The sequence below is a fragment of the Saccopteryx bilineata genome, chromosome 5, assembly GCF_036850765.1.
Source record: "Saccopteryx bilineata isolate mSacBil1 chromosome 5, mSacBil1_pri_phased_curated, whole genome shotgun sequence".
NCBI classification, from domain to species: domain Eukaryota; kingdom Metazoa; phylum Chordata; class Mammalia; order Chiroptera; family Emballonuridae; genus Saccopteryx; species Saccopteryx bilineata.
Window position 1 is genome coordinate 119,325,001 of NC_089494.1, and position 25,624 is coordinate 119,350,624.

Below are 25,624 nucleotides of genomic sequence, written 5' to 3' on the forward strand. Positions count from 1 at the left end.
TTGTTGTTTCAGTAGTGAAGGGGAATATTTCTTTAATTTGTTTTTCTGACAGTTTATTATTGGTGTATAAAAATGTCACTCATTTTTGAGCATCAATTTTATATCCTGCCACCTTGCCAAATTCATTTATAAAGTCTAATAGGTTTTTGACTGAGACTTTAGGGTTTTTTTCTATTGAATATGTACAGTATCGTGTCATTAGCAAATAATGATATTTTTACTTTTTCTTTTCCAATTTCAAAGACTTTTATTTCTTCTTCTTATCTGATTGATTTGGCTAAGACTTCCAGTATTATGTTGAATAACAGTGATGAAAGGGGGCACCTTTGCATTCTTCCTGATCTTAAAGAGATTGCTTTAAATTTTTGTTAATTGAGGATGATGTTGGCTGTCGGTTTGTCATAAATGGCCTTTATTTTGTTGCAGTATGTTCCCCATATTACCACTTTGCTTAGAGTTTTGATCGTAAATGGATACTGGAAATTATCAAATGCTTTTTTTTGCACCTATTTATATAATCATGTGATTTTTATCCTTCCTTTTGTTTATGTGATGAATTACATTTATTGATTTGTGAATATTGTACCAGCCTTGTCTCCCCAGAATAGATCCAAGTTGATCATGATATGTGATCTTTCTGATGTATTGCTGGATTAGGTTTGTTAATATTTTGTTGAGAATTTAAAAATCTATGTTCATCTGGGACATTGCCCTATAGTTTTCTTTCTTTGTAGTGTCTTTACCTGGTTTTGGAATGAGGATGATGCTTGCCTCATAAAAGGAGCTTGGAAGTCTTCCCTCCTATTGAAGTTTAAAAAAAACTTGAGAAGGATAGATGTTAGTTCTTCTTTAAATGTTGAATAAAATTTACCTGTGAAGACATCTAGTCCAGGACTTTTCTTGCTGAAAGTTTTTTGATAACTGTTTCAAATTCATTTTCTGTAATTGGTCTGTTCTGGTTTTCTGATTCTTCCAGATTGAGTTTTGATAGACTGTATGTTTCTAGTGATTTATCCATTTTGCTTAGGTTGTCCAATATTTAGGCATATAGATCTTCATAGTATTTTCTTAAAATCCTTTGAATTCCTGCTGTGTCAGTTTTTACATCTCCAATTCCATTTCTAATTTTATTTATTGGAGTCCTCTTTCTTTTTTCTTAATGAGTCTGTTCAAAGGTTTATCAATCTTGTTTACCTTTTCAAAGAACCAGTTCTTGGTTTCATTGATCTTTTGTATTTTTTGTAGACTCGATGTCATTTATTTCTGCTCTGATCTTTTTTTTTCCCTTCTACTTTCTCAGGATTTTATTTGTTGTTCTTTTCCTGGTTCTTTTAGATGCAAGTTAAGTTATTTATTTGAGCTATTTCTTGCTTCTTAAGGTATGCTTGTAATGCTATGAACTTCCCTTTCTGGACCGCTTTTGTTGTGTTTCCTAGAAATTGAGTTGTTGTATGTTTATTTTCATTTGTTTCAAGAAAATTTTTTATTTCTTCCTTGATCTCATTGTTAACCCATTCATTATTTAATAACATGCTATTTTAGCCTCCAGGTGTTTGAATATCTTTCAGCTTTTCTATTGTAGTCAATTTCTAGTTTCATGCCATTGTGATCAGAGAAAATGCTTGATATAATTTCAGTTTTCTTAAATTTATTGAGACTTGTTATGTGTCCTAACATGTAGTCTATCCTAGAGAATGTACCATGAGCACTTGAAAAGAATGTATATTCTTTATATTCTCCTGCTTTGGGGTGAAATGTTCTGAAGATATCAATTAAATCCAGTTGATCTTGTATGTCATTTAAGACTGCTGTTTCTTTCTTAATTTTTTTCCTTTTTTTTTTTTTTTTTTGAGAGGAGAGAGAGAGTCAGGGAGAGAGAGGAGAAACAGAGAGAGAGAGAGAGAGAAGGGGGGAGGAGCTGGAAGCATCAACTCCCATATGTGCCTTGACCAGGCAAGCCCAGGGTTTTGAACCGGTGACCTCAGCATTTCCAGGTCGATGCTTTATCCACTGCACCACCACAGGTCAGGCTCTTTCTTAATTTTTTATATGGAGAATTTATCCATTGATGTTAGTGGGGTATTAAAATCCCCTACTAATATAGTATTGCTGCTGATCTCACCTTTTATGTCCATCAAAATCTATTTTATATATTTTGGCATTCCTATATTAAACACATAAATATTTATAATGGTTATATCCTCCTGTTGGATTGCTCTCTTTATTATGTAGTGCCATTCTTTATCCCTTATTATAGCCTTTGTTTTAAAGTCTATTTTGTCAAATATAAGTACTGCTATCTCAGCTTTTTTATTATTTCCATTTGCATAAAATACTTGTTTTCATCCCTTCACTTCAAGCCTATGTGTATCCTTTGTTCTCAGGTGGGTCTCTTGTAGACAGCATATATACGCATCTGTTTTCTTATCCATGCAGCTACCCTATGTCTTTTGATTGGAGCATTTAATCCATTTACATTTAAGTTTATTATTGATATGTACTTATTTTTTGCCACTTTATTCTTTAAATCCTCTTTTTCTCAATTTCCTTTTTTCCTTTGCACTTTTTACAACAGGGTCCTTAACATTTCTTGTAGTACTGGTTTAGTTGTAATGAACACCTTGAGGTTTTCTTTTGTTTGTTTGTTTTATTCTTTGTCTGGGAAACTTTTTGTTTCTTCCTCAATTTTAAATGATCCTTTACTGGATAAAATAGTCTTGGTTGTAGGTTCTTGTTTTGCATCACTTTGAATATTTGCCAATTCCTTCTGGCCTCAAGTGTTTCTGTTTAAAAGTTGAATGTCATCCTTATGGGGACTCCTCTGTTAGTGATTAACTGCCTTTGTCTTGAAGCTTTTAGTATTCTTTCTTTGTCTCTTAACTTTGACATTTTAATTATGATGTGTTTTGGTGTAGGCCTCCTTGGGTTTCTCTTTGATGGGAGTCTCTATGAACTTGTTTGACTTTTTCCTTCATCAATTTAGGGAAATTTTCTGCTGTGATTTTCTCAAACATTTTTTCTATCCCTTGTTTGCTCTTTTCTCCTTCAGGAACCCCTATGATGTGGATATAGCTTTTCTTCATGTTGTCACAGAGCTCTCTTAGATTTTCCTCAGCCTTTTTGAACCTCTTTTTTTTTGTTACCTTGCTTCTGTGCTTTTGTTTATCTTGTCCTCTAAATCTCGGATTTGATCCTTTGCTTCAACCTGCCTGCTGTTCATTTCTTCTAGTGCAGTCTTCATTCCTGATATTATATTTGTCATTTCTGATTTTTTTACTTCTATGTCCTTTTGGTGCTTACTCTCTCTTTTTTTAGGTTCTCATTATGACCATCCATTGTTGCTCTAAAATCCTTGAACATCCTAAGAATCATTATTTTAAACTCTGCATCTAGTAGTTAGTTTAGTTCCATTTTATTTAATTCTTTTTCTGGGGATTTCTCTTATTGATTCATTTGGGTCATTTCTTGGTCTGCCCATTGTGTCTTTGTATTAGGTAATGCTGTCTGACTTGAAATTTGTTATCGTGTCTTTATGAGGAAGATGGACTCAGTGTACTGACCTCCAGTCCAGCTGATTTCCTTGTTCTAGGTATGCTTCCTCAGGGTAGTATTTTCCCTCCAGTTGTATGTAAATATTGAATGCTATTGGTCCCTTTGTGAGTGCAGTGTTCCTTTCAGGCTAGCTGGCTCTAAAGGTCAACCTTGATTATGTGTATTAGACACTGTGCAATTTCTGTTTTGTTGGTCATATTTATTTTCCACAGTGTCTGGTGGCTGCTGAATTCCTGACTGCTCCTTTGGGGGTATTGCTTGTGTAGTTCACTGAGTCTAGGGTTGGTGCTATCTGCCACCCACTACTTGTTGTGTTGGTTCGAGATATTCTTGTGTTGCCATCAGCTGTTTTTTATAACCTGCTATGGGTTACCTATTTGGAGTTATTTCTCTGTTTGCTATTTGTGTCTGCATTTCCTGTGCTTGGGTAGTGTGTGTGTGTGTGTGTGTGTGTGTGTGTGTGTGTGTGTGTGTGTCTAGGGGGTCAGCAACTTGTGTATAAGGCTCAGGTTCCTTCTGTGTAGAGATGACAGCAGCTCAGTAAAAATCTCAAGCTCTGTAAGATTTGTTTCCACTTTTCAGCTGCTGTATCTCCTCTTGCAGCTGTGTGGTCTTCCCACAGAGTCTTCTGTAGAAATACTATAGTGTAGGCTTAGATTGGTCTCACCCAACCAACCCTTCTATAGTTTTCAAGCTTGGTGGTTTAGGGCTGCTGAGGTTCAGAATACAATGTTAGTGGTACCCTCTCCTTCAGGGATCTCTTGGTCAGGAGCTCAGTATGGGAAAATTGGCTCCTACTCCTCAGCCACTGCTGGATACTCAAATTTTATTTCTCCACAGCAAGGTGAGCAGAAGGTTCATATCAAGTGGGGCTGACAGTATCCTGTTCAGAAGTTCTTATAGATGGTGAAACCCTGGTCTCATTTAGGAAAACTGAGAGTCTTCTTCTGGAGCAGACTGTGCCACCCAAAAAGTGTCTAAGCCCCTCAATCAGACTCAAAAATAAGCTCACAGGGACCCATACTTTAAATGTCCATGATTCAAACTTCTCTCCCTTCTCCCTGTAGAATCTAACCCAGCAGGGCAGGATATCCAGCACCCAGGTCAGCTGAATGTGAAGCTTCACCCTATCCAATGTACATGAGCTGATGTGCAAATGCTGATCACAGAAAGTAGAACTTGCCTGAGCTGGACCAGAATATTCTGCACACCTAGGCTGGCCTTTACCCACACTGGGTTTAGGGGAAGATCCATTGAATAAGTCCCACATCCAGCAGCCTCTGTCTGCTGGTTGATTGTTAGGCTCAGCCCCTGAAAATACCTCTGGTTGAATCTAGAGCCTGCAGCAATTCAGGGATTAGGAAGTGTGGTGGGTGTGGCTCCACACCTCTGCCCCAGATGTCAGTCTGTCCAGACATTTTAATAGACCTCAGTGGGTGTGTCCACAAGAGTTCAGTGGATGTGGCCTCCAATATCCAGAGGTGTGGTCTGCCTGCAGACTGGACAGTTTCTACTGAGTCTTTTGTGGGACGGAAGCACCAGTCATAGACTTTGGAACATGTGGGGAAAAACTCCATGCTCAAAGCAAGAAAGCTGAGTCACTAACATGCCTCTGCTATTTGGCTAACTTCTCAGAGTGGCCAGGTCTTCATGGGTGAGCAAGAGAGATTCCTGAGGGTGAAGTCATTGCTTTTCCCCAGGTTGATGCATCTCAGAGGGGACTGCTCCATTGAAGAAAGATAGTGACCGCAGTTTTGGAAAATGACCCAACACAGTGGTTCTGGTGGTTTTCCCCAACAGTTTCTCTCCCTGGACCATCAACTTTATACTCTCTTCATGTAATTCTAGTCCTCTCAGCCCTCCCTCCTTCGGAGACCCAGGTAAGTGGCTGTGAACAAGATTTTCTATGCTGGCCATTTAAGACAGAGCCTGTGTCTCTGAGAACCCCCCGTCTGTTTCTCACAGACAGAAACTAGGCTATTCTTACCCTTAAATGCTGTCTGGGCACCTCTTCTAGGCTCTGGGGCTCTATGCTGGGGCTCTAGGTCCTGGGGCTGAGGACCCTCCTCTCTTAGGCAACCCACCACTCACTCCTGGGAGCAGGGCAGCCCTTTCCATTTTTCTGCCTTTCCTACCAGTCTTATTGTGGCTTTTTCTGTGATCCTTGGTTCTAGCTCCTCTTCATTTACTACAAAGTTGGTTTTTCAAGATGATTGTTCTTAAATTAAGTTGTAACCCAATTTGGTGCTGGGAGGTTGCAGTTGGAATATCTGCCTACTTTGTTGACATCTTGGAGTTCCTTGGTTTCCTTTTTCAATAGATCATATGTATAAAAATACAAATGTTTTCTGGATATTTTTTTTATATTCTGCTATTGTACTGAATTCATTTATCAGTTCTAGTGGGTTGTTTTGGTGGAATATTGAGATTTCTTTATATATAATATCATATCATATCATCTGCTACTTAATGACACTTTCTTATTTCTGTCTTCCCATTTTGAATACTTTTATTTCTTCTTCTTTTCTGTTTGTTGTACTATAGGATTTCCAGTACTATATTGAATGGGTGGTGATAGCTGACATCTTTATCTTGTTTTTGCCCATTGTGTATGATGTTGGCTATAGGTTTATTATGCATAGCCTTTATTACATTGAAGTATGTTCCCTCTATTCCCATTTTGTTGAGAATTTTTAATATCAATGCATGTTGGATTTTATCAAGTGCTTTTTCTGTATCTATTGATATGATCATGTGATTTTTATTCTTTGTTTTGTTTATGTGATGTATCATATTTTTTGATTTGCAGATGTTGAACCAAACTTGTATCCTTGAAATAAATCCCACTTGATCATGGTGTAGGACCTTCTTAGTGTATTGTTAGATTTTAGCCTATGATCATCTGGTTTTCTGGGTTATAATTTTCTTTAATGGTAATGTCATCATCTGGTTTTGGAATTAGAATAATGATAATTTTGGCCTCATAAAATTAGTTTAGAAGTTTTCCCTCCTTTAGAATTTTTTGGAATAGTTTGAGAAGAATATATGTTAATTCTTCTTTGAATGTTTGGTGTAATTTACTACTGAAACCATCTAGTCCAGGACCTTTGTTTGTTGGAAGTGTTTTGGATCCCTACTTCAATTTAACAGGCTGTAATTTGTCTATTTTAAGAAAGTCTAGGCTGCAAGCACCAGAACTTTTCTAAGTCCCTTATTTAAAAATGAAATAGCTCAAAATGAATCATAATAGTAAGAATTCAGATATTGATTCTTATTCTAAGTATCTTAGCTCATTCAACTCGAGACTTGGAATGTTTCCTTGGAAAAAAAATAACACTCAATACAGTCATGGCTTACTCTATCTAGTAAAACTTCTTTGAATTAATTTTACTGAGGATCAAGAACTGGATGTTAGTCCTTATGCTCTCCAACATATATGTTATTTTTCAAAATTAATAGAATCTTCACTTTTACTTTGACCTCATCATGCTCATGCTATATTTGACTTCCCTCCAGGAAGGAAATCCCAGTTTGTTGGTGCCAATCATTTTACTGTCTCAAAAAGAATCTCCAGTTATTTCTGGGTTTATGTTTATTAAAGCTTATACCAATTCTTCACATATAAAGATATAACTGACATTCTTAAAAGAAAAATTAATATGATCAGCAAAATATTAAAGAAATTACTTGAAGCTAAAATCATATGTCATTGTCCAATAGCTTTATAGAGTCATTATTGTAAAATATAGTCAATTCTATAGCCTAATGGTGAACTTAAAATGTCTTTTAGTGTGAAATAAAGTTTAAACAGTAATTAGAAAGTTAAAACTACTGGAGGACAAATTAGCACCTTTTTGTTACAGGTACTAGAGGTAGTGTTTTGAGAAGCATTTATCTTGATTAATAAATGAATATGACTTTTTATGGAAGGTGTTTCCAGAATGTCTCTTTGTGAGAACAAAAAACATAATTACAGTCCAGCAAAACCTAAAAGGAAGATCACCTTTCAGAATTAAATCCTAAAATTATTGTTTTATTCTGGAATTTAGAGTTTGAAAGTATGTAGGGAGACATAAAGTGGAGAGATAAACAGTAGTTATGGGAGGAAGAACATTTAAGGTCAGACAATAAAACCTAATCTTATTCTGAAACTTAACTAAGCACTGGAGAATCACAAAGTCATTTGTGTGTCAAGTAAACAGTAAAAAGTACACGAATAAATGAATGAATGTTTTCCATTTATTTAGGTTTTTATATGAATATTTAGCTTTTTTTATTCATTTAGTGTTTTTATATTTAGCTCCCGGCTTCTTTGGGGGGTCCATCTGGCCTGCTGAAATTTACTGCTTCTCTTAATTGGGGAATTTTCCCCCATTATAAATAATATTGGTAGAAACAAATGCCTATATCATACTATATAACCAATGCATGCAGAGATATCATCTTTGACTTGAACAAGCAGATTTACCAGACTGGGACTTTGGTCATCAATATAAAGACATAAACATATTGGGATATTGAGGATTAACCCTTTGATTAGTATGAATGTTCATGTATGTCCTCGTGCCTCCTGACCATCCAGAGTACGATTGTACACATACATCTTTAAAAAAAGATAAATATATGTTCTTCTCCTGGAAGATATATGGGCATCTCCTGTTAGCCATAGATTATTCACCCATTCTTCACAGTCTAGGAAAGGAGTTACTCTGCCATGGAGAGATAGTCAGAAAGCCTATGCCTTCTGACTGGGCTGTAACTCAGATGACCTGGGTCCCAGTGGCACAGGTCTCCCCCGCCCAGTTCTACTCTGCTTGTTGTAGGTGATGATGTGCTATACATACAATTGCATGCATATTCATTCCATACCTTTCAAATAAAGTATGTTTGACCCTGCCTGCTTGTTGTGCAGCAGAGTAGTTTTGGGTTACACCCATTTTCAATCTCCCTTCACTCTCCTCTATTTATCCTGTAATATATTTATTACTTATATTAAATTTTTTGTTGTTTAAGTTAGCTAGATTTATGCAATTAAGAACCTTGGATGATTTAAGAATTTTGATCTGAGGACTGGCCAAATTTGTATTTGGGAATTTTTTCAGTCATGGCTGAACTCGGATAGACAGAGTTAAGTCTGTTTCACCAGCACATAGACAGTGACATTTGGGAAGGGAAAAGGATGAATTTTTATGTGATTGTATAACTACATTTTCCAAATAAACTTATTGGATTTTAAATAGGAATGTTCCTCGTCGGCCTGGCATGCGGGGGACCCGGGTTCGATTCCCGGCCAGGGCACATAGGAGAACCGCCCATTTGCTTCTCCAGCCCCCCCTCCTTCCTCTCTGTCTCTCTCTTCCCCTCCCACAGCCAAGGCTCCATTGGAGCGGGGATGGCCCGGGCGCTGCGGATGGCTCCTTGGCCTCTGTCCCAGACGCTAGAGTGGCTCTGGTCGCAGCAGAGCGACGCCTCAGAGGGGCAGAGCATCGCCCCCTGGTGGGCAGAGCTTCGCCCCTGGTGGGCGTGCTGGGTGGATCCCGGTCGGGCACATGCGGGAGTCTGTCTGACTGTCTCTCCCCATTTTCAGCTTCAGAAAAATACAAAAAAAATAAAATAAATAGGAATGTTCCTAATGGTCTATAATTAACTATGTCTTGTTATATTTGAGGCATATAGGAAAATATGTTGTACCTTTAGGTGGTCACTTAAAGATTTTTCATATGCTTAAATCCCGGCAGGATACCTTGTTTGGAGCATCATCTGGAAGCACAGAGGTTGCCGGTTCAATCCCTGGTCAGAACACATACTGTTCCTGTCTCTCTGTCTCTTTCTCCCTACCTTTCTCTAAAAATAAAAAAATAAAAAATTTAAAAGTTTACATGCTCATTGATCAACTTCATGACTGAAGAAGGCAAAAATTTTTGGTACACAATTTATGAAGATACGGCCTGAAATATATAATATAATAGTCATGGTGTCTCTATAATTTTAGGAACTGAAGTTTATTTTTATTTACTTATTTATTCATTTACTTATTCATGTATTTATTTACTTTTAATAATATTTATGGGGGTGTCATTGATTAATAAAATTATATAGGTTTCAAGTATACTGTCTTATGTATATCTGTATATTGGATTGTGTGACCATCATTCAAAGTCAAATCATCTTTTGTCATCATATATTTGGCCCCCTTTACACATTAGTACCCCATCACCTTTTCCTCCTGTAACCACTATACTGTTGTCTGTGTCTATGACTTTCAGTTTTCTATCCCACATATGAGTGAAATCATATGCTTCTTAACTTTTTCTGACTGACTTATTTCACTTAGAATAATGTTCTTAAGGTCCATCCATGTTGTCACAAATGGCAAGCTTCTACTTAATAGAGAGTGGTGTGTGTATGTGTGTGTGCATAAATATGCACTAATTTTACGTTGAGGAAATATGACAGTATGAAAGGAAAATAACTTTCAAGGATGTAAAAGATAGTGACAAGTAAGTGATTCTATTCTTAAAAAGCAATGTAAGACCATAAAGTCTGTAACTTTTTCTACTGAGAAAATTCTTACATTATACTATTATGACCATGTTGGGAAATTTTTGTATACAAAAAAAAAAAGCATTGTTTATGCTTTCAGCATAAATGCTGACCATATGAGATGTTATATAAACCGGAGCCTCTGTTGTTATTTTGCATATATAACACACAAGAAAAAAATGAAAAAAGTGAGCTTCTTTTCTATGGACACATTCAGGGTTATGCACTACATCTCATAAAAGAAAACACATCTAAGTATACATATGTTAAAAGTGAAGTTATAATGGAGAAAACTTTTTTATCTATCTGTCATCTTTCTATCATTTCTCAATCATTTTTGATAAAAATAGTATATTCATTTGACATTCAAATGAAACAGAATTTTAATAATAAAAAGAATTGTTTCCATCCCATCCACATTTTCATGTTCCCATTTTTTCTGATTAATTTCAACTATATTAAAATATATGTTTCTGACTTATTCTTTTCATTCTACTATAATTTCAATAGTAACTTGGTAGGGTTATACAGCAGTCTAACAAATGGATCATAGTTCTCTCACTTTTTAAGTGTATCATGAGAAATTTCAGAATAATAATTGTTCTCATAAATTAAAAATGTATAAGTCAGCATGTTCTGAGTCTGAGAAATGATGGCCTACAAAACTGACTCTGCCGCTTCGGTTCCCTACATGTTGGTGTAGCCACATTATTAGAATAAGTTTTATATGTGTGTGTGCACATGTGTGTGTACACCTGCCAAATGTTCCCAGTGAACATATGCACTCTCTAGGAAATATACGTTAGGCACTGTCTTACTTCTATGCCTCTACTTAAAATTTTATTTCCATATGGGTGTGCTCACCTTTATTTCATTAAGTAATGTGTCCATTCAAGGTCTCAACTAGGTCCATCTCTTCCATAAAACTTTATTTGGCTATAAAGATATACTAGAATTTTTTATTATATATAATATTTGAATATAATATTAATAAAATTACATATTTATTATTATAATTACTTTTAAGTACTCAATATTTAAGAGATATACACAGTGTCTCTTATCATTTACTTTTCACAACAATATGAGTTCAACATTAGTGATCCCATGTACAAATGAGGAAACTGAAGAACAAAGAAATTTTTTTAAAAAAACTTTCTCTGGGTCACATGGATCTGTGATTCCAGGCCCAAGATTAGAGTTTAGCTTAACCTGAACTCACAGTCTACAGTTGAAACATTTAGAAACTCTTTTCTGATGTTATTTTACTTCAAATTCTGGTGTCTCTTCTACTATGCAAAATTTACTGAAAAAGTCATGCTCTGACTTCTGATACATCATTTTATTTTTCTCAACTTCATATGTGTCTTCCCACCAGTGCCTCTAGGACAGTGTATTCTACCAAATAATTGATGCATAGTAGGGAGCTGGTGATGCATCTGTTGAATAAATACGTATGCACGTCATTCCCTGAATGGGTAATATACAAGATTAAGGTTGTGTTGATTCCAGACTAAAATGACTGAGGAAATTCAAAATTTTAATAGAGTTTTTTCAGAGAAATAGAATGTGAGGAGTCTCCTTGGTTCCTTCCCTTGAAATTTCAACAAGTTGTATAGCTATAATTTAACAAAGAATTCCCTGCTCAACACACAAACATGGCTAAAAGGTTATCATAATAGGAAAAAAAATTTAAATGGGAATATGTTTTATTGGTTGCTACATAGTTCCTAAATTTACCTGGCAATATATTGAAGATAGTATACAAGGTCAGTGATGGTGCAATCTACTACCTGTAATTTTTCAGAACCTGTTCTGAGGATTTTATTTGGAGTGTTTCTTTTCATTGTGACTTCCTGTGTCTGAAGACTGCTTTATTTAGCATAGCTTGGAAAGATTTGATATATTATATTTTAAGTAAGGAAAAATAATGTGTTCCAAAGGATCTGTAAATAGTATTTATTTGGTCTTTAAGAAGGTTGTGTATCAGTTTGGAGTTTAAGAATGATAGAAAGAAAGCTCTTTTACAAAATAAACATAGAAGAACTAATTCCCTTTCAGCAGAGAAAGATTTGTGATTAGTGGAGTGGATACAATTATAAACTCAATTGTTAAATCAAAACACATCCCAATCACCCTAGCATGTCATTTTTAATGGGCAATACATTCCTCATGAAGACAAGTTCTCTGCTAGCAATATTGAACCAAATCATCAAAATTCAAAGATGGGTCTACAAAATGTAAAATTCCATCAGCAAACTTCTCAGTGGGCTGCAATGTGTAGATTATTGGGCAGCCTGTCAAGTATTTTAATGTATGCTTCAATTGTTGAAATGCATGTGATGATTAGTAAAGTATTTGGCCTGAACAGTAAAAGATACAAAATAAAGTCATGACACCTTCTGAATTAATAAAGCATTTGGTCATGCTGTATTGATAAATCACAAGCATAGAATAAAGAGCCTCATAACTGGATACATTTCCCTCCAGACCTGCTGAGAACTTGAGGATTGACACTGGCCTCTTTTTATGGCATCTTTCTAAATGAGCATCTCTTTGAAAGTCTTTGAAAAATTTCAGAATACAAATACACACTCTTTTAAGCCTTGAATAAAAACCAACATCTTTAAGTGGTATTGCTCATAATTCTTTTGAGCAATGAGATTTCTTTTCCTAGGTGTGTTTCAGAACTACTTTCACCTCAAAAGCAGTTTTCAAGTGTTTTTTTTCTTCTCTTGCAGCAATTTGCAAATAATGTTGCAGCTTTTGCTATTTTACATCAAAACTAAAAAACATACATATAGAACAGAGCTAATGGACTAAATAAATCCACTGTCACTTTGGGCATATCAATGTATACCTTATGGGTCCTGGATGAGGTGAAATTTTAAAGGTTCATCAAGGTAGAATCATCAGTGTGTTCAGGACTAGAAAATCCAAACTGTCAAGGAGATTCACCTGTTTTTAAGTGGCAGGCTTAGGTATGATCATTTTAACGCTGTGCAATAGGAATGCTCATAATTTGGGGAGGGGATTAAAATAAAATCTTAATTACCAAATGCTGTCTTTTACAAGTAGGCATTTGCAGAAGGCAAGGTACATTACTTTTACTGACAGATTAAATTTTATTCATGGTTTGATTTTCAAAATGTGAAAATGTTCTTTCATTCCAGTACCAGAAGTTGAAACCCATGTGCAGTACTTTGCACTAAAAGTATACAAGCAAACTCAGGGGTGTTGGTTGTTAGGACTCCACAGTTTAAAACTAGAAATATAAATATACTTATAATAATAATACAACATGGAAAATGTTATGAAAAGTGTAAAAGCTGGATGCTATGTGAGTATGTAATATGGAATCTGACTGAATGGGTAGTTTAACCCTCAAGAAATCAGTACAAGAGGGTCATCTTGGACAAAGAAGATGTTTTGGATGATGATGTGAAATGAACAAAGTATTTTTGCATAAAATGTATTTAGCTTGGCCATGAGACACTCACAGTGATAAATTATGAATGTTTTATGACATGTGTCTTTTTAATTATTTCAAGTTGGATTAATCCTTTCCCAATAATTAAAAGACAAAAAATATATAAGGGCATCTATTTAGATTTTAATTCCTGTAACAGCCTTCAATAAAAAAGAAACTTTTCTTGTCCATGTCTCTGAGTCTCATTTTTATGTCCCATCTATGTATGGGTTCATATAGTTCTTAGTTTTTTCTGATTTACTTATTTCACTCCATATAATGTTATCAAGGTCCATCCATGTTATTGTAAATGATCCGATGACAAGAATGTGATGGTAACAGAGGGTGAGGTGGAGGGGTGGGGAGGGGGTGAGGAAGGAGAGGGAGGGGGTAGGAGTAGGGGAGGGGCACAAAGAAAACCAGATAGAAGGTGACAGAAGACAATTTGACTTTGGGTGAAGGGTATTCAGCATAATCAAATGTCAAAATAATCTAGAGATGTTTTCTCGGAACATATGTACCCTGATTTATCAATGTCACTGCATTAAAATTAATAAAAATAAGATAAAAAAGAAACTTTTTTTAAAATTTTATTTAGAAAATTAAATTTAATGGAGTGACATTGATCAATAAGAGTACCTCATCTTTGAGTGGGTAGAAAGCCCGCCTGATTATGCTAGCAGCTCTGACTGACTGAGCCTTACCCAGAGCCCTGTGCTGAGTGGAAATAGAGTGGGGAGTTGCCAGCTCTTTGAGCCTCTTACTATCCAGGCAGAGGCAGCAACAACCCCATAGCTGGATTATCAGGCTACTAATTGAGGAAGGAAAGATTAGGAGAAAGGCTCCAGGAACACGGATTCTCTCACTGTCGGAGCCTATAAATGCTAATGAGTCTCGACTGCCAACGAGACTAAAGCACAATACATGATATTGCCATAGAGACTTATCAACTGCAAACCTCTACCTGAGCGTGCCAAAGGGGCAGAACCCGGGGTACAGAGTCACCAACCAGGAAGAGGGAGCGAAAAGAAAAAGCAAGAAAATAATCTCTCAAAATCAAGAATAATCTGCAGACTTTATAACCTATCCCATTTTTTATATTTGTTCGTTTGTTTCTTTTATCTTCATTCATGATATTTTTTTTCCTCCTCCAATTTGGCCGATTAACTCTCTGCCAGTCTTACTCTCTCCTATCCTTGAACTACACTACCCATAAGTGTTACATCTCCCATTATCTTTTCTCTTCTCTTCCTTTCTCTCTATGAGGGTTGCACTCCAAAACCCTTAACTCTTTCTCTCTCTCTCTCTCCTCTTGTTTCTTCTTTCTTCTTTTAGTGGTTCCCTCTTTTTTTCTCTCTCTCTCTTTCTTTTCTCCCTCTATATTAGTTTCTTCCTTTCTCCTTTACATCTCCTCTCATTCAAACCTCAATAACAAACAAATTATCTTATCTGGGACTCAAACTTATGTTTGTGGCATTTTGGGGGTTTTTTACTTCGCTTTTTAACTCACTAGCAGTGCTCCCATCCCTGGCTCTCCATTTTATCTAGTTCTTGTTCCACTAAATACAATAGTAATTTTTTAATTTGTCCCCCCATTTTTCCGTTTTCCTCTTATTCCTCTCATCATAACTCTTAGACAACCAACACCTAAAAGCAAATCATTTTATTCTTGACCCAAATTTTTTCCTTATTTGCTTTTTGTGGGCCTATACACTCTTTTTTTTCCTTTTTTTTTTTTTTTGCTCCTCTATTACTTTTCCCCAATTCAGGCCCTCCATCACAGGCATTGTTTGTTATAATTCACAGTTCACCACAAGATTTTCTCAAGAAAGAGGGGAGAGGAGAAGAGAGGAAAAAAGAAGGGGGGGAATAATTTCCTTTTTAAAAAAATTTTATTTTATTTTATTTTTCTTTATTTCATTATTAATTTTTTTTAAAAAAACAACTCTTTTCGATTTTTTATTTTTTTATTATTATTTTTATTTATTTTTCAACTTTTTATTCTTTATTAAATCTCATTAATACTATCAACAAAACCACCCTCAGATGCCATTAAGGAAGAGAAAATCGAATATCATGGATACAAAAGAAAGAGAGGTAACACAGCTAGATGAGGAAAAATCTATGGGAAAAAAATGTAATATATTGGAAACCTTGGAGCTAAATGACAGAGAATTCAAGATAGAAATCCTAAAAATCCTCCGAGATATACAAGAAAACACAGAAAGGCAATTTAGGGAGCTCAGAAAACAACTCAATGAACACAAAGAATATATGTCCAAGGAAATTGAAACTATAAAAACAAATCAAACAGAGATGAAAAACTCAATTCACGAGATGAAAAATGAAGTAACAAGCTTAGCTAATAGAACAGGTCAGATAGAAGAGAGGATTAGTGAAATAGAAGACAAGCAACTTGAGGCACAACAGAGAGAAGAAGAAAGAGACTCAAAAATTAAAAAAAATGAGATAGCCCTACAAGAATTATCTGACTCCATCAAAAAGAATAACATAAGAATAATAGGTATATCAGAGGGAGAAGAGAGAGAAAATGGCATGGAGAACATACTCAAACAAATAATAGATGAGAACTTCCCAAGCCTGTGGAAAGAACTAAAGCCTCAAGTTCAAGAAGCAAACAGAACTCCGAGTTTTCTTAACCCCAACAAACCTACTCCAAGGCATATCATAATGAAATTGACACAAACCAACAGCAAAGAAAAAATTCTCAAGGCAGCCAGGGAAAAGAAGAATACAACATATAAAGGAAGGCCCATTAGATTATCATCAGATTTCTCAGCAGAAACTCTACAAGCTAGAAGAGAGTGGACCCCAATATTTAAAGTCCTGAAAGAGAGGAACTTTCAGCCACGAATACTATACCCATCAAAGCTATCCTTCAAATATGAAGGAGAAATAGAAACATTCACAGATACAGAAAAGATGAGGGAATTTATCATCATAAAACCCCCACTCCAGGAATTACTAAAGGGGGTTCTCCAATCAGATACAGAGAACAAAAAAAAAAAAAACAGAGCCACAAGTAAAAGCTCCAAGAAGAATACAATAAAACCAAATTTAAACTGTGACAAAAACAAAAAGAAAGAGGGGGAGAAGATGGAGATTTACAGTAGCAAAGGACGATGGAGTGCAAAAGTACTCACAAAATAGTTCGCTACAATGAACAGGGTAGGGACCCTTTTCATTACTCAAAGGTAACCACCATAGAAAAAACCACCACAGAAGCACATGAGATAAAAAAGATAGCAACAGAGGAAAGATGTATGGAATACAACCAAATAAAAACAAAAGATAGAAAAACGAAAGAGAAGGATCAAACAAGACACAAAACTAACAGAAAGCAAGATATAAAATGGCAATAGGGAACTCACAAGTATCAATAATTACACTAAATGTAAACGGATTGAACTCACCAATAAAAAGGCACAGAGTAGCAGAATGGATTAAAAAAGAAAATCCAACTGTATGCTGCCTACAGGAAACTCATCTAAGTAACAAGGATAAAAACAAATTCAAAGTGAAAGGCTGGAAAACAATACTCCAAGCAAATAACATCCAAAAAAAAGCAGGTGTAGCAATTCTCATATTGGATAATGCTGACTACAAGTCAGAAAAAGTACTCAGAGAAAAAAATGGCCATTTCATAATGGCTAAGGGGACACTGAATCAAGAAGACATAATAATTCTTAATATATTTGCACCAAACCAAGGAGCACCAAAATATATACGACAGCTACTTATTGATCTTAAAACAAAAACTGACAAAAACACAATCATACTTGGAGACCTCAATACACCGCTGACGGCTCTAGATCGGTCATCCAAACAGAGAATCAAGAAAGACATAGTGACCTTAAACAAAACACTAGAACACCTGGATATGATAGACATCTACAGGACATTTCATCCCAAAGTGACAGAGTATACATTTTTCTCCAGTGTACATGGATCATTCTCAAGAATTGACCATATGTTGGGCCACAAAAACAACATCAGCAAATTCAGAAAAATTGAAGTTGTACCAAGCATATTTTCTGATCATAAAGCCTTGAAACTAGAATTCAACTGCAAAAAAGAGGAAAAAAATCCCACAAAAATGTGGAAACTAAACAACATACTTTTAAAAAATGAATGGGTCAAGGAAGAAATAAGTGCAGAGATCAAAAGATATATACAGACTAATGAAAATGACAATACGACATATCAGAATCTATGGGATGCAGCAAAAGCAGTGATAAAAGGGAAGTTCATATCACTTCAGGTATATATGAACAAACAAGAGAGAGCCCAACTGAACCACTTAACTTCCCACCTTAAGGAACTAGAAAAAGAAGAACAAAGACAACCCAAAACCAGCCGAAGAAAGGAGATAATAAAAATCAGAGCAGAAATAAATGAATTAGAGAACAGAAAAACTATAGAAAAATTTAATAGAACAAGGAGCTGGTTCTTTGAAAAGATCAACAAAATTGACAAACCCTTGGCAAGACTTACCAAGGAAAAAAGAGAAAGAACTCATATAAACAAAATCCAAAATGAAAGAGGAGAAATCACCACGGACACCATAGATATACAAAGAATTATTGTAGAATACTATGAAAAACTTTATGCCACTAAATTCAACAACCTAGAAAAAAATGGATAAATTCCTAGAAAAATACAACCTTCCTAGACTGAGTCAAGAAGAAGCAGAAAGCCTAAACAGACCTATCAGTAGAGAAGAAATAGAAAAAACCATTAAAAACCTCCCCAAAAATAAAAGTCCAGGCCCTGACGGCTTTACCAGCGAATTTTATAAAACATTCAAAGAAGACTTGGTTCCTATTCTACTGAAAGTTTTCCAAAAAATTGAAGAAGAAGCAATACTTCCAAACACATTTTATGAGGCGAACATAACCCTCATACCAAAACCAGGCAAGGATGGCACAAAAAAAGAAAACTACAGACCAATATCTCTAACGAAGACAGATGCTAAAATACTAAAAAAAATACTAGCAAATCGAATACAACAACATATTAAAAAAATAATACATCATGATCAAGTGGGATTCATCCCAGAATCTCAAGGATGGTTCAACATACATAAAACGGTTAACGTAATACACCATATGAACAAAACAAAGAACGAAAACCACATGATCTTATCAATAGACGCAGAAAAGGCTTTCGATAAAATACAACACAATTTTATCTTTAAGACTCTCAACAAAATGGGTATAGAAGGAAAATATCTCAACATGATAAAGGCCATATATGATAAACCATCAGCTAACATCATATTAAATGGCACTAAACTGAAGGCTTTCCCCCTTAAATCCAGAACAAGACAGGGTTGTCCACTCTCTCCACTGTTATTTAATGTGGTACTAGAGGTTCTAGCCAGAGCAATCAGACAAGACAAAGAAATAAAAGGCATCCATATCGGAAAAGAAGAAGTAAAGTATCACTTTTTGCAGATGATATGATCCTATACATCGAAAACCCCAAAGAATCCACAAAAAGACTACTAGAAACAATAAGCCAATACAGTAAGGTTGCAGGATACAAAATTAACATACAGAAGTCAATAGCCTTTCTATATGCCAACAATGAAACAACTGAGAAGGAACTCAAAAGAATAATCCCCTTCACGATTGCAACAAAAAAATAAAATACTTAGGAATAAACATAACAAAGAATGCAAAGGACTTATATAATGAAAACTATAAACCATTGTTAAGGGAAATCGAAAAAGATATAATGAGATGGAAGAATATACCTTGTTCTTGGTTAGGAAGAATAAATATAATCAAGATGGCTATATTACCCAAAGCAATATACAAATTTAATGCAATTCCCATCAAACTTCCAATGACGTTTTTTAAAGAAATAGAGCAAAAAATCATCAGATTTATATGGAACTATAAAAAACCCCGAATAGCCAAAGCAATCCTAAAGATAAAGAATGAAGCTGGGGGCATTACAATACCTGACTTCAAACTATATTATAGGGCCACGACAATCAAAGCAGCATGGTATTGGCAGAAAAATAGACACTCAGACCAATGGAACAGAATAGAAAGTCCAGAAATACAACCACATATATATAGTCAAATAATTTTTGATAAAGGGGCCAACAACACACAATGGAGAAAAGAAAGCCTCTTCAATAAATGATGCTGGGAAAACTGGAAAGCCACATGCAAAAGAATGAAACTGGACTACAATCTCTCCCCTTGTACAAAAATTAACTCAAAATGGATCAAAGATCTAAACATAAGACCTGAAACAATTAAGTAAATAGAAAAAGACATAGGTACTCAACTCATGGACCTGGGTTTTAAAGAGCATTTTATGAATTTGACTCCACAGGCAAGCGAAGTGAAGGCAAAATTTAATGAATGGGACTACATCAGACTAAGAAGTTTTTGCTCAGCAAGAGAAACTGATAACAAAATAAACAGAAAGCCAACTAAATGGGAAATGATATTTTCAAACAACAGCTCAGATAAGGGCCTAATATCCAAAATATACAAAGAACTCATAAAATTAAACAACAAACAAACAAACAATCCAATAAAAAAATGGGAAGAGGACATGAATAGACACTTCTCCCAGGAAGAAATACAAATGGCCAACAGATATATGAAAAGATGCTCATCTTCTTTAGCTATTAGAGAAATGCAAATCAAAACGGCAATGAGATACCACCTCACACCTGTTCGATTAGCTGTTATTAGCAAGTCAGGTAATAGCAAATGTTGGAGAGGCTGTGGAGAAAAAGGAACCCTCATACACTATTGGTGGGAATGTAAAGTAGTACAACCATTATGGAAGAAAGTATGGTGGTTCCTCAAAAAACTGAAAATAGAACTGCCTTATGACCCAGCAATCCCTCTACTGGGTATATATCCCAAAAACTCAGAAACATTGATACGGAAAGACACAGGCAGCCCCATGTTTATTGCAGCATTGTTCACAGTGGCCAGGACATGGAAACAACCAAAAAGCCCATTATTAGATGACTGGATAAAGAAGATGTGGCACATATACACTATGGAATACTACTCAGCCATAAGAAATGATGACATCGGAACATTTACAGCAAAATGGTGGGATCTTGATAACATGATACGAAGCGAAATAAGTAAATCAGAAAAAACCAGGAACTGTATTATTCCATATGTAGGTGGGACATAATAGTGAAACTAAGAGACATTGATAAGAGTGTGGTGGTTACAGGGGGGAGGGGGGAATGGGAGAGGGAAAGGGGGTGGGGAGCGGCACAAAGAAAACAAGATAGAAGGTGACAGAGGACAATCTGACTTTGGGTGGTGGGTATGCAACATAATTGAACGACAAGATAACCTGGACTTGTTATCTTTGAATATATGTATCCTGATTTATTGATGTCACCCCATTAAAAAAATAAAATTATTAAAAAAAAAGAGTACCTCAGTTTCAGGTAAACATTTCTATAGCATTTGAAATATTGAATGTGTTGTGTGCCCACCATACAAAGTCAAATCATTTTTTGTCACTGTATATTTGTCCCTCTTTACTTCCCTCCCCTACCCTCTCCTTCCCAACTCTCTCCTGTTGGTAACCACTTCACTTTTATCTATGTCCATGAGTCTCAGTTTTATATCCCACCCATGTGTGAAATCATATAATTCTTAGTTTTTTCGCATTTACTTATTTCATTCAGTATAATGTTTTCTAGTCCATCCATGTTGTTGTAAATGGCAATATGTCATCATTTCTTATGGCTGAGTAGTATTCCACAGTATATATGTACCACACCTTCTTTATCCAATCCTCTATCGAGGGGCACTTTGGTTGTTTCCATGTCTTGGCCACCATAAATAATGCATGCACATGGGAGTGCATGCATGTGTCTTTATGTACCAATACTTATTAGTTTTTTTACTAGATGTCCAATAGAGGGATTGTTGAGTCTAAGATAATTCTATTCTTAATTTATTGAGGAACCACTGCACTTTCTTCTAAAATGGCTGTACCAGTTTACATTTCTACCAGCAGTGAATGAGGGTTCCTTTTTCTCCACAGCCTCTACAACACTTGTTACTACCTGTCTTGTTGATAATAGTCAATTTAACAAGTGTGAGGTGGTATCTCATTTTAGTTTCCAAAAGCAGTAAACTTCCCACCAATAAAATACTCCAGATGTTGAATGACTTCTTGGGAAAGTTTTTAAAGTGATTTAAGCTTGGCAAGCTATATTTCTATAAAATTAGTGGGATGATTCAAAAGGAAGAACTAGAAACTGAAAGTCCTATGAGATATCAATTACGTTATTTTGTTTGTGTGTGTGTGAGTTTTTGTTTATGCTCATTAAGTAGCCTCTACTTCCTTAGGCATCAAATGTTCTGCTTTATTTTTTCTTATGGTTATATTTTTATGTTACATGGTCTCCAACAATCGAATTCACTTACAGATATTCAATATATCTGTATTAGAATCTTATTCCTATTATAACAAATTATCACAAACTTACTAAATCTAAACAACACAATTTATTATCTTATAATTTTGGATATCAGGAATCTAAAATGGCTTCCAGAAGGCTAAATTTGAGATATCTGCAGAGCTGTCTTCCTTCTGGAAGTACCAGGAAAAAATCATGTGTTTGTCTTTTTCCACTTCCCTCACTACTGCCTTCCTTGACTTTCAGTCATTTCTGTCTTCACCTCAGCAGCATGGCCTCTATAAATCTCTCTCCATCTCTCTGATCACTGTTTCCATCATCATATTGCCTACTTTGTTTCTAATATGGTTTCTCCTTTCTTATGAGGATGCTTATGATTGTGTTCAGCCACCTAAATAATTCAGGATAGTCTACTCATTTGGATAGCTTTAATTTAATCATATTTGCAAAGTCTGCTATGTACAGCAATACATTCATAGGTTCCAATGATTAAAATGTCTACTTCCTTGGGGGCTTATATTTAATTGACCACATTATGTTGTCATAGACAATTCCCTTTTCAGTCATATACTTATTTTATTATGATGGAATATTGAGGGCAGATGTAAAGATACCATTTTAATGTTATCAATTTTAATGAGGGAAATTGACATCAGTCTTTCAGACCAACGCCTATGACTTGTGCATCTTTAGCTGTTAAAATTTTGCTTGGCGCTATGCAGGTACACAAAAATTAATAAAATAAATTATTTTGTTAATGTTATGTGACACCTATGAAAACTACATCATTCATCCATATGGCAGGCAAAGTCAATAATTAGATAATAAATTTTATAGTATAGGATACATTTATTCATATGTATGTATATGTGCTCTTCACAGGTCTCTGGTACCTTTAAATCTAAAGAGATTGATCCTCTTTTTATGTCCCAAGCACTCTAGATCATGTAACTGGCACACAATGAGTGCATGGAAAATATTGGTGGAATAAATAGCTTAGAACTATATGTGCCTACTTTCATGCCACAAGGGCCAATGTATTTTCCATCTTTGGGAGGAGCCAAGTCTGGTAAGCATCCACACCAATATGATTTATAGCTGTAAAATCTGGTTTAGTTTGTTAAATTGTCTGGTGCTTTCTTTTTAATAGGCTATTTAGATACATGATTTTAGTTACTGCTCGTAGCAAACCAATTAGTAACTATCATTATCCTTCTTTTTGTAAAAACAGAATGTAAGTATAGAGATTTTAATCAATTTTTTTAAATCCAACAATGAGAAAATAGCTGAGTTGGCATTTCAGACCACAGTTAATTCACCAAAGCCCATGTGATTTTTACTATAATACACTAATGTTCTTTTGTTCATTTTAAAGTATTGATGTGAACAGACTCCACTGAAGAGATATGCTTTGGGTTGTATAGTAAGAGAAAAACAATTGATGCAGAAGTATTTTTAGTAGTCTTGTTTTTACATAGGACACTTGTCTCAAATAATGATGTTCTTTATTATGCTATGACTCCAGGGGGAGGTACAAGTGCAGGAATAGTCAGGTTTGTTATGCTTGTGTTTGCTCTGCATCTCCAGGCCCAGAACACACTCCTTCTCTTCTTACTGAGTTTGCGCTGCCTTATGCATAGCCTTCTAAGTTCCTTTGCCCATCTGTCAGAGTTGCCCTGAGACTTTAACTGTACTTCTGTGCTTCCTGTGTGTGCTTGTGTTATCGATAAGCTGGTGCTTAGCTACATGTCTGAAAAGTCATTCATTCAATAGGAAATTATTGACTGCTTAATATGGGTTAGGTCAGCATGCCCTATTTTTGATTTAGTAACATAAATGCATGCAAAAAATTGGGCATTAAATGATAAGAATACATTTAGTGTATGAACAAACAATATTTATCTCTGAGGGAAGTTATTTTACCTCATAGCAATAAAAGGCAAGCCTGACTAAATTTTGAGCAATGACTAGAAGTGGGATAGAAAGACAGGAAATGGGAGTAATTTGCAATGCAGTTCTGTGGAGAAATATGTCTTAACAAAGCTGTCTGTCTTCATGTAACTCTTCTGTTAGTGGGGAAATGCAGAAAGAAAGTGTGTGTGAGGATGTGTATGTGTTGGTGTTTCTTTGCATAGTACTATCATTTAGTAAAAAGCTAAAGACTAGGTTATAAAAGCTTAGGATAAAAATTTAAATGTTAATTTTGGACATGTTAAGTTTGATATTATCATTGGAGAAAACCAATAGAATTATTTAGTAGTAATGTGATTAACAGCCTAACATTTAGAATATAATTGGTGAAGGGAGATATAAATTTGGAACTTTGTCATATATATAATATTTAAGGCCATGGGATTTCATTGATAAAGAGAAAACATGACAGATGAAACTGAGTCTTGAAGGAGGGACAATCCAATATTGTAGACCAAGAAGGACAGCCAATGGGAGCAGGAGAAACCGGCAGAGGGTAACATCTGAGGATACAAGTGAAGCTGTTGCCTGTAGAAGAACAAAGCAATCACTTTGGCCAAAATTGTTATGTGACTGAGAAGCAAGCATGACAGGTGATAATGTGAAGATTGAAAGTACACTAGACATGTCAAGAAAAGAAAAAGCAGCCTGTGCTGACTTTTCATTGTTGGTGGCTTTACCCCCGCCAATCCAGCAAATACACTTGTTGCTATCCTCTTTTCTTTTCTGTGCTCATGAAATCTCTCCTCTCTAGCTGCATTACACAGGTTATGACACATTTTATATTTTACATAAAGTTTTACAATTCTGACCTCCTATGAAAGGAAAAAGAGCCTGACCTGTGGTGGCGCAGTGGATAAAGCGTCGACCTGGAAATGCTGAGGTCGCTGGTTCGAAACCCTGGGCTTGCCTGGTCAAGGCATATATGGGAGTTGATGCTTCCAGCTCCTCCCCATTCTCTCTCTCTCCTTCTCTCTCTCCTCTCTAAAAATGAATAAATAAAATAAAATAAAATTATTTAAAAAAAAAAGAAAGGAAAAAGAAAAAGCACCAGAGGATCTTGACTGTGGGCTGACGTTCTAGCATGGCATGATGGGCAGGAACTGAGAAGCAAACATGTATTTTAGATAGGGCTAGTCTTGTCTAGTGCCCACAATTCCCAGTGGTCACCCTATGTAATTCTTGGATTGCTTAAATCCTGTATATTGGCTATTATTGGCTCCTTTGGACATGCAATTTCACTGCTGCTATGTGATTGCCAGTGAAGGATTTGTTTTTTAGAGCTTTTGCTGAACAATAACAACAACAACAACAAACTAACAAACAAAAAAAACTGTCCTTTTTTTTCTTTTCTTGTCATTTTCTGTAAATGATAATAGTATGATTCTGTATATAAAGAAAATGTCTGCTGTTTATACAAGTACTTCCCTGAACTGGGTTAATTTGGGGTCTTCCTAAAACTTTTCTTTCTGATTTTCTAGTTTAATCTATTGACTCCAGTACAATTTCAAGATTTGCAATTAGTCACTGCTGCCAAATGGGCACAGGAAAGCTGACTGGCAGGAGGGCACTTCTATTCTACACTGAATTTTTTATCCCTGGGCTGATTTCCATCTTCAAGTTCTCCAAAACTTGTTGCT